Below are 13,884 nucleotides of genomic sequence, written 5' to 3' on the forward strand. Positions count from 1 at the left end.
CTGGGATTACAGGTGCCCACCACCATGCCCAGCTAATTTTTTGTGTTTTTAGTAGAGACAGGGTTTCACCATGCTGGCCAGACTGATCTCAAACTCCTGACTTCAAGTGATCCGCCCGCCTCGGCCTCCCAAAGTGCTGGTATTGCAGGCGTGAGCCACCGCGCTCAGTCAACATTCGATTTCTTTTGTCAACGTAGATGTCTTATACTGATGAGAAGTACAAACTAACTCCAAAAGCCTTTATGGTTACAAGTATTAAAAATGTTTTTCTGTACCTGTGCTATATATATAGTAGTGGGCATAGGAGTAAGACTATTTGGAGCAAATGAGCCCCAATTAGGTGGCCCAATCGTGGTGTCATCATTTAATTATGTATAGCATTTGGACCACTTAAAATGTTTGACCCGGGGAAGCTTGGTTCTTGGCAGGCTGGCATTTAGTGGGTGTAGTATCACGTTCCTGACACAAGGGGGAGCCAGTGCCATTGAGCTAGGCTGTGACTTCAGTTTAAGGGCAGCCTAAGGTCAAAAACACCAAAGTGAAGACCAGATTCAGAATATTTCACACAATTATAAGAGACAAAAAAAATAGGCAAAACATTTTACCTGCTCTATTAAATAGCTAATATTATGCTAAGGATAAGAGAACATTTAAAGCAATCCAAAAATGTCTAAGGACAAAGCAGGATCTGAAAATGGTTTTCATTCATTTAACAAATATTTGAACCCTATGATGTGCTGGTATCGTTTACAGAACAGCAGAGAACAAAATAAAGACCTCGCCCTTACAGAGGGCATTTTTCACACATGTACCTTATTTTGGAAAAGCCATGAAATGAAGGTAAAATAATGACGAAATCTCTTTATTCAGCAGAGCTATTCTGTTCAAAAAAGGCCTCTTTTATCCAAGGTCCCTCTAATCAAGAGATCATGTCTCCACTGCTAAGATATGCTTCCTGAACACCTGGTTCTAACTTGCTGCAGTGTTATTTCTTATATAGTCCTATGTGCTGGAGTTTGCAGCCCCCTAAAAAACTCTGGATCTTCTGTATATCATTAAAAACAAAAGCTCTATAAAATACTGGATATTACAGAGTGACTGAGAAATAATTTAACCACACAGTCACTTTTCATGTGCCATGGTGCAGGCACTCCGTCGGCACTGTGATTACTATGAATTAGACAAAATCCCTGCTGTAATGGAACTTACAATCAAGGGAGTGAAAGAATAAACATAAATAAATCTAAGCGAATTTTAGGTAGTGATAAATACAATGAAGAAATCAGCACCATACCCATGATTTTCATAGCTCTATCAGTTTGCTAGGGCTGCCATAACAAATTACCATAGACTGTGTGACTTAAACCACAGAAATTGATTTTCTCGGTTCCGGAGGCCAGAGGTCCCAGATCAAGGTGTCAGCAGGTTGGCTGCTTCTGAGGCCTTCCTCAATTTGTAGGCGCCACTTTTTCTCCCTGTGCCTCACCTGGTCACCCCTCTGTGCATGAGCATCCCAGTTTCTCTCTGGGTGTCCAAACTTCCTCTTCTTAGGAGGACACAAGTCAGATTGGATTAGGGCCCACCACAATGGCCTCATTTTAACTTAATCACCTCCCTTTTGTTTGGGCTTTTTAACTTAATCACCTCTTTAAAGACCTTATCTCCAACTAAGGTTTCATTCTGAGGTACACTGGAGGTTAAGACTTTAAAACACGAATTTGGAGGGGACGTAATTCAGCCCATAACAATAACAATAATGACATCTTACAACTTACTGCCACCACCAAGCTTGCCTGGCCACCATTCCCTCTTGCCTGCACCACTGCAATAGACCACAGGCTGTCATTCTGCTTCTGCTCTTGATGGCCATCTCAATCCATTCTCACAGCAGCCAGAACAATCTTTTTAAAATGAAAATCATAACATGTAATGCCCTGCTTAAAACCCTTCAATGGCTTTCTGGTCAACTTCTTCCTGATCAACTGCACCGAGAAACTTCTTTTTCACAGCATGTAATGCTCTACGTCATTTGGCCCTGCCAACGTTTTTGGCTTGATCTTACACAACTCTCTAGCGACCTCACAGGTACACTATCCTCTTTGCTTTTCTCCAGCATCCTAATCCTTTCCCCTTCAAAGGGCCTTTATATTTGCTCTCCCCTACCTCACACAGCTGACTCCTAAAGTTCTTATCTCAAAAATTACTTCCAGAGACGCACTCCCTGACCAGAACGTCTAAACTATTCCATCCCACCTAACCACACCCCAATTCTCTAATGTATTATCCTACTTTATTTTCTTTATAGCACATTTTGTTACATCATCCTGTTTTATTTACAGTGTAGCATTTATTACTATTTGAAATTGTATTTATTACTTGTTTACTTTTCTATTATCCACCTTTTTCCTCTAAAATATAAGTTCCTGGAGGGCAGAGGCTTTGGCTTTCATTGCTATATTCTAACACCTAGAAAAAGCTCACACTTAATAAGACATCAAATATTTGTTGAATAATTCATGTTTGTGTGTTTGTTTTTTATAGACAGGGCCTCACTATGTTGGCCAGGCTGGTCTTGAACTCCTGGGCTCAATCGATCCTCCCGCCTCAACCTCCCAAAGTGCTGGGATTACAGGCATGAGCCACCGTGCCCAGACAATAATTAATTTGTAGAACACTTTATAGCTTGAAAAATGCCTTTCACTTAAACAGTACTTTCATATATATCCACTCATTTAATTCTAATGTCAATCTATATTATATTCCCTATTTTAAAAATAAGGAGACTAGAACTTTGAGACCATATCTGACTCGCCCTGCTAGTAACATAGCTAGTCTGGGGCAAAATTGGAAATTGGTCCCATCCTCTGACTCCTGGACTTGTCTCTCAGCACTTTTTGCAATAACATCTTAGAACAAATCTTGATGGCGAGTGTGATTCAAGGTGAAAAGCAGTGGCAGAGAAAAAGACTTAGGTGCAGACCAGATCCTATGCTGTCTGCATATTTCACCAAGAGGCCTTGGTCATAACAAGCGTTTCATAAATGTTTACTGAATTAATAGACTATGGCATTTTGTTGTGTTGGGAAAGGCCTAAGTAATTCTAAATTCCACATTGCCCAGTGGCTGCCGACCACTCAACAAAATGAGAACAAGCCCACTGTCCTGGAATTTCCTTTTTAAAAATAACACCAAAACGCCGCTTGGGAAAAACCACAGTAATAACAGTCACAGGCAAGATTGACCAACGGATGCTACTTGTGGGCCAGAGTTTGAGGGGAATCAATATTTGCACAGTCTTAAAGTATCTCCTCCAAGATATTTACCAAATACAAAAGGAAAATTCCTAACTTTGCTGTGGGGAAACCTGGCAGACACTATCTTAAGCAAGCAATTAAGGTTAACATCATCAGTACTAAAGCATAGCAGCATCATGTATTCCCTGACATGATGCTCTGAGAAGGGCACAAACTCACTTGTGTGTAGTATTCTCGCCAAAAATATACTGCTTCAATCTAATCACAGGAAAATATCTGGCAAACCCAAACTGAGGGACATTCTAAAAAAGAATTCAGCAGGATTTTTCAAAAGTATCAAGGTGATGAAAGAGGAACTGTCACAGACTGGAGGGCTAAAGAGACAAGACAACAGCGCAGGACAGTGTTCTGCACGGATCCTGGGAGAGAGGAGGGAATTCGTGGGAAATTGGTGACTCCAGTACATCTCTAGTTCAGTTGATGGTACTGAACCAACGTTAATTTATTGGTTTTGATCATTGTAGTGTAGTTATGTAAGATGTGAATGGGGTGAAGGATACACAAACTCTCTTGTGCAATTTTTTTTTTTTTAAGAGGCAGTGTCTCACTCTGTTGCACTCTGGAGTGCAGTGATGCCATCATAGCTCACTGCAGCCTCGAACTCCTGGGTTCAAGCAATCCAACCACCTCAACCTCCTGAGTAGCTGGAACCACAGGCATGTGCCACCACACTTGGATTTTTTTTTTTTTTTTTTTTTTTTTTGGTAGAGAAAAGGTTTCATTATGTTGCCCATCCTGGGTACTATGTTTTTGCATTTATATAACTCTAAAATTATTTCAAAATAAAATGTTTTTTAAAATACTGGATAGTATTTCACTGTGTAAACATATCACATTTTCCTTATCCATTCATTTGTTTGGACACTTAGGTTAATTCCCTATATTGGCTATTGTGAATAATGCAGTAAATAAGGGGGTGCACTGAAAAGATTAAATTTCAAAATAATGGCATAGTAGATTCCTTTTTTCTCTGTGGTCAAGGAATGGAAATTTCTGGTTAATCAAATATTTTTAAAAGACTTACCACTTTTACACAATATCAGGGATATTAGCCATTTACAATGTAAGATTTTTCTCAAGGTGTTATTTATCTCTTGATTTTATAATTCTTTTTTGGCTTGCAATTTTATTATGTAAAATTTTATTAAATTTTAAAATCTTTTTACTTCTGGCTTTTGTTTTATTTTTCCTACTCCAAGTTTATAATGGAATTCATTCATATTTTTAAATACTTAACAAGGTTTTGTTTTAAACCTAGATACTTGTTGCACACAAACTTTATCTTACTATACAGCATGAAGTACAGATCCAATTTTATATTTTTCCAAATAGCTATCCAGTTAAATCTATGTTTTCCTCACACATCAGAGATGCTATTTATATCCTATATTAACTTTCCATATGCACTTGGAACAATTTCTGGATTTTCTGTTTCATTGATCCATTATGCCATACTGTTTTAACAATAGAGGATTTGTAGTATGTTTTAATATCAAACAAAGCTAAACTCACCAACCTACTTTTTTTTTTGAGACGTAGTCTCACTCTGTCACCCAGGCTGGAGTGCAGTGGCGCGGTCTCAGCTCACTGCAAGCTCCACCTCCCAGGTTCATGCCTTTCTCCTGCCTCAGCCTCCTGAGTAGCTGGGACTACAGGCGCCTGCCACCACACCCAGCTAATTTTTTGTATTTTTCGTAGAGACAGGGTTTCACCATGATAGCCAGGGTGGTCTCGATCTCCTGACCTCGTGATCTGCCTGCCTCAGCCTCCCAAAGTGCTGGGATTACAGGCGTGAGCCACTGCGCTGGGCCACCTTACTCTTTATCAGAGTTTTCTTGCCTATTCTTGCTAACTTATTTCTCATATGAAAATTAAAATTCACTTATCCAGGTCCAGAAAAGATCTGGTGATATTTTAATTGAGACTGTGTTAACTTAATAAGTTAATTTAGAATTATTTGGCATCTTTATAATTTCAAGTCCTCTTATCCAAAAACATGGTATGTCTATTTGTTCATCTATTTTTGTATATTTCAAGTTATCTGAATTATGTAGCATTTATATGGTTTTTGTTACATTTTTGTCTATAAATTTTAGCTTTTTTGTTGCTATTGTAAATGAGTCTTATTTTCCATTATATCATCCAACTGGGCATTGTTTGTATAGTTGAACACTCTTGATTTCTATGTATTAATTTTATTCCCTACTATACTTTAGCAAATATTATTTTTCTTTGTAGTTTTTCCATTTATTTTCTCGAGGTTTCCAGATATTTAATCATATATCTGTGAATAAAGATAGTTCTTTCTTCTATCTTTTCTACCTTCTACCATTTAACGTCAAATACTTACGTGTCTGTTATCACCTATATAATTATATTGGTTAATACCTCTAGTCAATACTAAATAATAACAGCAAATGTGGATATCGTTCTTATTTCTGACATTAATGAAAATGCTGTTTGTGCCTTCTTTATTAAGTAAGAAACTAGATTTTGGGCTGAAACACACATATTTTATGCTAAGAAATCATGTCCTTAATTTCTACTTTATCGAGTCTTCAAAATTATGAATGTGTGAATTCTGTCAAATGCCTCTATAGAGATGATCCTATGGTTTTTCTTCACAGATCTGTTTATATGATGAATTGCATTAATAAACTTCCCAACACAGAACTATTTTTACATTTCTGGAATAAACTCCATTTGCTTATGTGTGCCACTGAATTTTGTTGCTAACATTTTATCTACAATTTTTGTACAGATATTCATAAGATTGTTTTGTAAGATTTTTAAATGCAGTCTGTTTTAAGTTTTTGGTGTCAACATTATACTTACTTTGTATTCTCTGAAAGAGATGAAGTAGCACTAGAGCTAAAATGTTCTTCTTTGATAGAATTATCCTGTGAAACTATCTGGATTGAAGCCTTTTGGTGAGAGAACTCTGAAAACTTGCCTAATGATTCTACGTAAATTAGTGTGTTTAGATTTTCTATCGTTATGAGATCAGTTTGTTTTGCTTTCTTCATCAATTGATTTTTTAAGTGTGTAATCCAGTGGCTTTAGTATATTCACAAGGTTGAGCTACCATCACCACTATCTAATCCTAGAACATTTTAATCACCCCATAAAGAATCCCCATACCTGTTAGCAGTTATGTCCATCCCTCCCTCCCCTTACCTCCTCACAACCACTGATCTGTGTGTCTACAGATTTGCCTGCTCTAGACATTTCATATAAATGTCATACACATGTGGCCTTCTGTGTCCAGCTTCTTTCACTTAGCAGAATGTTTCCTAGGTTCATCCGCGTTGTAACACGCATCAGTACTTCATTCCTTTTATAGCTGAACAATATTCTATTTTATAAATACATCACGTTTCATTTATCCATTCATCACCTGATTGACATGTGAGTTGTTTCTATTTTTTGGCTAGTATAAATAATGCTACTATGATCATTCATCCACAGGTTTTTGTATGGACATATTTTTTCATTTCTCGTCAGTATACGCCTAGGAATGAATTTGCTGGGTCATATGGTAACTCTACATTTAACTTTCCCAGGAACTACTAAACTGTTTTCTAATGTGGCTGCACCATTTTATATTTCCACCAACATTTGCTATCTTTCATTTTTAAAATTACAGCCATCCTAGTGGATCTAAAGTAGTATTTCACTATGGTTTTGATTTGCATTTCCCTGATGACTAATTATGCTTAGCATATTTTCATGTGATTTTTTGGCCATTAAATAACCTTCCTTGGAGAAATGTCTATTCAAATACTTTGTCCACATTTTAATTGGGTTGTCTTTTTATTGTTGTCAGTTTTTTATATATTACAGGTACTAGACCCTTTATCAGATATATGATTTGCAAATATTTTCTCCCACTCTGTGGCTTGTCTCTTTATCTTCCTGACAGTGTCCTTTGAAGCACAAAAGTTTTTAATTTTGGTGAAATTCAATTTATCTATTTTTGTCTTGGGTTGCTTGTTTTAGGTATCATAGCTAAGAAACCACTGCCTAATCCAAAGTCACAAACATTCACATCAATGTTTTCTTCTAAGGGTCTTACAATTTTAGCTCTTTATTGAGATCTTTTATCTTCTTCTTCTTTTTTTTTTTTTTTTTTTTTTGAGACAGAGTCTCGCTCTGTTGCCCAGACTGGAGTGCAGTAGTGGTGTGATCTCGGCTCACTGCAACCCCCGCCTTCCAGGTTCCAGTGATTCTCCTGCCTCAGCCTCCCAAGTAGCTGGGATTACAGGTGTGTGCCACCGTGCCCGGCTAATTTTTGTATGTTTAGTAGAGAGGGGGTTTCGCCACGTTGGCCAGGCTGGTCTTGAACTCCTGACCTCAGGTGATCTGCCTGCCTTGGCCTCCCAAAGTGCTGGAATTACAGGCATGAGCCACTGTGCCCAGCCCTTTTATCCATTTTGAGTTAATTTTCATATATGGTGTGTGGTAGGGTCCAACTTCATTCATTTGCATGTGGATATTCAGTCATCCTAGCATCATGTGTTGTAAAGACTATTCTTTTTTCTATTGAATTGTCTTGCCGCCTTTATTGAAGATCAATTGACCATAAGTGTAAGGGTTTATTTCCAGACTCTCAATTCTATTCCATTGATGCATGTGTCTAGCCTTACGTCATCATGCCAGTATCACAGTCTTAATTACTGTAGCTTTTCAGTAAATTTTGAGATCAGGAAATGGGAGTCCAACTTTGTTATCCTTTTTCAAGATTGTTTTGGCTATTCTAGGTCCCTTACATTTCTATATGAATTTTAGAATTAACTGTCAATTTGTTTAAAAAAAAAAAAAAGGCAACCAGGATTTTGATAGAGATTGCAATGAATCTGTTAATCAATTTGGGGAGTGTTGCCATCATAACAATATTAACTCTTCCAATCTACATACATATGACTAGGACTGGTTTTGGCAAATTGTATTTTACTAGAAAGTTGACCATTTTAGCTAGGTGTTCAAATTCACTTGTATAGAGTTGTACAAATGACTCACATTAGATTTGAAATTTTCCTATGTTTTAATCGTTCTGTCTCCCAAGTTATCTTGCATTTGTACTTTCCCAAATAAGACACTGCTAGTGATTTATCTTTCTATTAAACTTTTGCAAAAAAAAAAAAAAAAAAAAAACTTTCATTTATTGGTTCCTACTGCTACACTGTTTCCCAACCCCATTAATTCTGTTTTTATCTTCATTAATTTCTCCTTTCTGCTTTCTTTCAGTTTACATATTTTCCCTAGCTTTTTTGAGTTGGATGTTCTGTTCATTTTTTTCATGCTTTCATTTTTCTTTATATAGGCATTTAATGAGTCTTAATTTGGTTGTATCTCATAGATTCTAACATCATTTCCATTTTCTTTTCTTTCTTTTTTTTTTGAGATGGAGTCTCATTCTGTTACCCAGGCTGGAGTGGAATGGCACAATGATGGCTCACTGCAACCTCTGCCTCCTAGGTTCAAGCAATTCTCCTGCCTCAGCCTCCCAAGTAGATGGGATTACAGGTGCATGCCACCATGCCTGGCTAATTTTGGTATTTTTATTAGAGATGGGGTTTTGCCATGTTGGCCAGGCTGGTCTTGAACTCCTGACCTCAAAAGATTCGCCTGCCTTGGCCTCCCAAAGTGCTGGGATTACAGGCATAAGCCACTGCGCCCAGCCTGTCATTTCCGTTTTCAAATCTAGTTTCCATTATTGTTATTTTCTTATAAGTTTTCAATTTAATTTTCCTAAAATTTTACCTTTGAACTAAGAAGGGCTTTTTTTATATAGACTTTAAAAATGTTTTCCAGGTTAAGATATAGATTTAGGTATGGAAGAGATTTCCCAGAAAGGGTGTAAATGAAAAGAAGGATGGAGATGAAACTCTAGCAGACATTAATAGTCCAGATAGAAAGATAATCATCCCAAAGCAGAGGCTGAGAAAAAAGAGTCAGAGGTGTTGGATGAAAACAAAAGATGCTGGGCGTGGTGGCTCACGCCTGTAATCCCAGCACTTTGGGAGGCTGAGGCAGGTGGATCATTTGAGGTCAGGAATTCAAGACCGGCCTGGCCAACATGGTGAAACCCCATCTCTACTAAAAATAAAAAATTAGCCGGGCATGGTGGTGCACGCCTGTAATTCCAGCTACTTGGGAGGCTGAGGCAGGAGAATCACCTGAACCCGGGAAGCAGAGGCTACAGTGAGCCGAGATTGCGCCACTGCACTCCAGCCTGGGCAACAGTGAGACTCTGTCAAAAAAAAGAAAAAAGAAAGAAAGAAAGGAAAGGAAAGGAAGAGAGAAAAGAAAAGAAAACAAAAGACAATGGTATGAAAAATAAAGTAAGAGACAACAACCTCAGGAAAAACAGTTTGAACAGGATGGGATGGAGAGACAGAAGTGAAATTACAAGTTGCACATTGAAGAAGGAACAGAGTGCTCAATAAAGAGCAAACTCTTTTTTAAGATTCTTAGCTGTAAAGAGAAAGATAATCATAGGGCATTAGCCAGGGGTTTTAGTGGGTGGAAATTTTTTGGTTTTGTTTTATATAGAAGGCGTTTGTGGGAAGGTATTTCATCCATAATCCTTTATATCCTTTTCCCAACGCAGACAAGGGCATTCCACGCTCACTGCCTCCGGGAGAGGAGAACTCGGCAGAATACAGTTGGCAGGGTGAGTGCCCAGGAAAGCTTTGTTATGAAAAGGGATAGTTACTTGCCAGGGTGTGGCTAAGGCCCATAAGCTACCCACACCGGCACCTTGGAGACATCCTTGATTCTGCCTGGCTTTGGGCTGCGGGTTCATAAAGGTCACCAGGTCCAGTTGGGTTGGAGAGCCCGCCATGTGCCAGCTCTGTGCTGCTCCTTCGCATGCAGTACCGGACTAGCCGCGCTGTGAGGCCACTCTGAAGCTCACCCAGGATTAAGAACTACTGCTCTGGTCCGCACGCCAATGGATCTACCATCCTAAAGCTAGAGTTTGCTTTCTTTTTTGGGTTTTTGTTTTTTTTTTTTTAATCCTGAAATGTTGCTCAGGCTGGTCTCGAACTCCCAAGCTCAAGCAATCTTCCGTCTCAGCCTCCTGGGTAGCTGGGACAGCAGGCGTGCACCACCACACCTGGCTAGGGTTTTCTTTCTAAAAGCCCAAATCTCATCTTATCCCTTCTCAGCATTTATGGATTTGTATGGCTTACACAATGAAATCCAGGATCCTAGAGCAACAGACAAGATCATTCACCGAATGGCCCCGGCCCACCTTTACAGATTCATTTCCTAATAACACCACACGACTAGTTACATACCCTCAGCTAATATTATCACACTGTATATAGAAAAAAGGCAATGTTGTATGCGTTACAGAACTCAAATAATAAATACATTTTGTCATCAGTAAGTTTATAACTTAGGAGAGACAGAAATACAAGCTTTCAGTAAAAAACAGAAGTACTCTTAGAGTTACGTGAGCAAAGGAAATATGGCATAAATGAGCCTCAGTAGAAACTGGAGCTGTTATAAAATGTACTCAGTAGTTTTAAGAAAAAATAAACATTTGAGTGTCACTTCTCAGTAATCAAAAACATGAAACAGAAGATGGCGATGGGTTAGGAGCTGGTGTAACTACCATCCCTTTAAATTAACCAAAAGCTTACTTGAATTACAGCCTGGCTCCTAGGCTGGTTTCATTACTGCATGGCACCTCTGAACACTTGTTTCTAACCCCTTTAAAGATAAAAGTAATGAATTCCCATGCTACCTGGGCCCTGCTACTATAAGCAAATCTCCCTTTCACAGCCATTTCAATACCATGCATACCAGTCTTGTCTTTCTCACCTCTGCCTCTCAGACACCTCGCCTTACTATATATGAAGATGAAATGGATGAAGTTTTGTTACTTCTTCTATCTGTGATATAGAAAACACTGAATTCTACCGCTACAGTTAGCCATGGTAAAGACGGAGTTTACTTGCTCTGTGTATAAAGTGGTACCACTAGTTACTAACCCCTACCTTCCTGCAAATAAAGTCAGAGGCAATTTCAGAAAACTCTGGAACTCTCGCATGAATCTATACAAATGTATTGATATCCACAGCTTGGGATTCGGGGAGGAAGGCTTAAAGAGAGACATTCTTTACGTCATGCTTATCAGGAGTAGCAAAGCGATGGTCGCTCTCCCATACCCAATGAGCCCTCCCTGAAGGGGGCCATCCTGTTAACCAACTTCCGCCTGGGACAGTGCTCACCAAGATACCTAAGGAACCCAAACCCTTCCTTGGGTCCCTGTGGAGCAAAATCAATAATGCCACTAAGTGAGGATAACAGCCACTGCTGTAACAAACTCCAGCCTCCAGTGGATTAACACAATAGTCATGGAGACGGCTCACATAAAATCCAAAATGGATTTTCCTGATCGGTGGATGGCTTTCCTCCGAAAACTCATTCAGGGACCCAGCTCCTTCTATCTTGTGGTTCCATAATTTTCAACATATGGCTTCCAATGTCACTCTACTGTATATATCAAGCTGTAAAGGGAAAAGCACCTCCCACGTGGGAGGTTTCCATGGACCGGGCCTAGAAGTAGCACCCATTACCTCCATCCACATTTCTTTGGTAAAAACTAGGTCACACGGTCTAGCTAGACCATAATTCCCAGCTCCCCTCTATCTGCAAGAGAATCTGGGAATTACAGTGTAGCTATGTGCTCAGAAGGAGAGGAAACAGAACTAGACTATGCAATCTCCACCACAGCCGACCGCCATGACATGAATCACTAGCACTACCAGGGAGGGGGATGGTAATAAACCGGTGAGTTTACCACAGATTCCAACTGTTGGCCTAGAAACTGGGTTGGAATGGCCTAACACTAGGCTCAAACAACCTCATTAGGATTTGGGGTAACTATATCAGATGAGCAGTAAGGTCCCTGCCAAATCCACACTTGCCTCCCCAGAGTTTCTGAATGTATAGGTTGCTATGCTTTGTACCATTGGACCTGCCTCCCTAGGCACAGATGCTTGAACCAGAGATGGCTACTTAACCAAAACAAGGCGTCCCTCTATAGGTCTGCAAGAGAGGGGCTGATGCAGTTGAGCTCTGCTCAACAAAGGCATACACTACCGAATATTGACAAATGACCAAAGCCGACTTTTCTTCTTTTTTCCTTGGGAGTTTTAAAGCAAGACATACAGATGGAAGAGAGAGGGAAGAGGAACGGCACAGAGAGAGAAGGCAGGTGCAGAATCACAAAGCATCTGAACCCATGAGGAGGTAGACGCAAAGGAGTGGGAGACACACAGCAGGATCAAATCAGTCGGGAGCAAAATAGGAAGAATCTGGAAAAGAAGAAATAAAAGCAGGCGAGTAGAGTCACCAGCATGTTAGATTACCAGGTGATGTGGAGTCACCAGAGTGACTTGAAATACGAGAGCCCCTGTGTTACCCTAATGGCAATAAATGTCCTTCCAGTACACTGAGAGGCTGGAATGCTGCTGAGGGGACTTTTTGCTATTCCTTATATAAATAAATTCCTTGTATTAAATGGCATAGTATTTGCACATAACCTAAGCACATCCTTCCATATACTTTAAATCCTCTCTGGATTACTTATAACACCTTCTATCACTTACACTTATTTCCAAATACGTCCTTACAAGAAACTTGCTCAAACTGAGAAAACTTAAAGAATATTTGGTCCCATCCAACCTGACAGAGCATGACCAACAGAATGATAAAAAGGAGCCCCGTTTCCAAACAAGTGTGGGGCCACAGGAATACACAGTAACACTTTCTTGGTATGTGTCCATTCTATATTTCAAAGCTAATAAAGAAACTACCATGAGCTGTTCTTTGCGGTGCATTTGCATTAAGTCTTCCACACTTTTCGAGTGAATCTAATATTAGATTTCCTCTGTTAAGGAGAATAGGTTGAGGCTGCAGGACGAATGAATCTGGAAGCCACAGAGGGTACACACCCAGAGGCCACAGGAATTTTATACCCAGAGGCCTCAGGAAGTACACTCTCTGAAACCACCAATCCTCAGACAGCCTCTGGCTCCCCACTTTTGAAATCATACAGCAAAATTTGCACTTGATCAAGACAGTCCAATAAGAACAATAGGCTGGGCACAGTGGCTCATGCTTGTGATCCCAGCATTTTGGGAGGCTGAGGCAGGCGGATCACTTGAGGCCAGGAGTTCGAGACCAGCCTGGCCAACATGGTGAAACCCCATCTCTACTAAAAATACAAAAATCGGCCAGGCGTGGTGGCTCCTGCCTGTAATGCCAGCTATTTGGGAGGCTGAGGCAGGAGAATCACTTGAACCCAGGAGATGAAGGTTGCAGTGAGCTGAGATCACATCATTGCACTCCAGTCCGGGTGACAGAGCGAGATTGCTTTTCCAAAAAAAAAAAAAAACAGGGCTGGGCACAGTGGCTCACACCTGTAATCCCAACACTTTGGGAGGGCTGAGATGGGCAGATGACCTGAGGTCAGGAGTTCCAGACCAGCCTGGCCAACATAGTGAAACCCCTTCTCTACTAAAAACACAAAAATTAGCTGAGCATGGTGGCG

General features: G+C 39.8%; 1 protein-coding gene across 5 annotated transcripts in view; it reads right to left on the reverse strand.

Moving 5' to 3' along the window:
- The window catches only part of EFCAB2 (EF-hand calcium binding domain 2), a 162,833-nt gene that overhangs the window by 86,595 nt on the left and 62,354 nt on the right, over window positions 1–13,884 (reverse strand). The window lies entirely within an intron of this gene.

The sequence above is a fragment of the Pan troglodytes genome, chromosome 1, assembly GCF_028858775.2.
Source record: "Pan troglodytes isolate AG18354 chromosome 1, NHGRI_mPanTro3-v2.0_pri, whole genome shotgun sequence".
NCBI lineage: Eukaryota > Metazoa > Chordata > Mammalia > Primates > Hominidae > Pan > Pan troglodytes.